This window comes from Octodon degus, unplaced genomic scaffold (assembly GCF_000260255.1).
Source record: "Octodon degus isolate 3935 unplaced genomic scaffold, OctDeg1.0 scaffold00026, whole genome shotgun sequence".
In the NCBI taxonomy this organism is placed as follows: Eukaryota; Metazoa; Chordata; class Mammalia; order Rodentia; family Octodontidae; genus Octodon; species Octodon degus.
Window position 1 is genome coordinate 13,986,509 of NW_004524602.1, and position 928 is coordinate 13,987,436.

Here is a 928-nt window from a genome sequence, read left to right on the forward strand (position 1 = left end):
AAGAGCAAAAAGTTAAGACTTTCCTCCTCTATTTTTGGTAAACAGCTGTATGGTGACCTTGGATGACACCCCCTGGGTTTTACCTGGGAGTGGCCTTTTAAATATTTTATTTATTTATTTTTTCATATTCAAGACTTACTAATATCTAATCTAATACGAGTTTCTTCATCTGTATCTGTGACATGCATGTACAGTAATTCCACCTTAAAGAATTCCAGTAGGATTGAGCAGTCTCTTGCAATTACTGCTTTGTGCCTACAAAGACAAACACTGAACTTGTGATGGCTTCCTGTCTTAAAAGCAACTTAATTGGTGTTCTCTGAAGAAAAAACTTCCATAAATTATTTTACTTGATTCCAATAAAATATGGCTTCAGCAAATGTGAAAAGAGAAAATCCTGTTATTTCTTTGTTGACTCATGATATGAAGGTAAAAAATATGGTGTTTTTTTTTTTTTTTGTATTTCTATACAAAAAGTGGCTTTACACAATTCAGACAGGTAAAGTACTAAAAGATGTCATAAGCTGCCTTTTCATCAGGAAAACAAAAAATGATTTCACTGTGTTCATCTTCTGAACTGATCAGTAACCCCAAATGATTTTCACATTGGGAGGCAAATTACTAGCAGTAAGTTCATCAAATTTAGATCTTTCTTGAACAGGACACTATAGAAATCAAGACTATCTCTGACACTGCACATCTGCGCAAGCCTGGAGTTGGGCCTGCGTGGCCCCCGTCATCAGCTAACCATGCCAAGAGACTGAATTTCATGCAGCAATCTTCTAAGGAGATGTCTTGCCAATTACTGGGAAGAGAGGAACCAAAAATTTCTTTAATATGAGATTCTGGAGATAAACGACTCTGGAGATCTTCGGGTGGCATGTACGCTCGACTTTGTAAAGGAGGACAAACCAGAATAGGTTCTTTT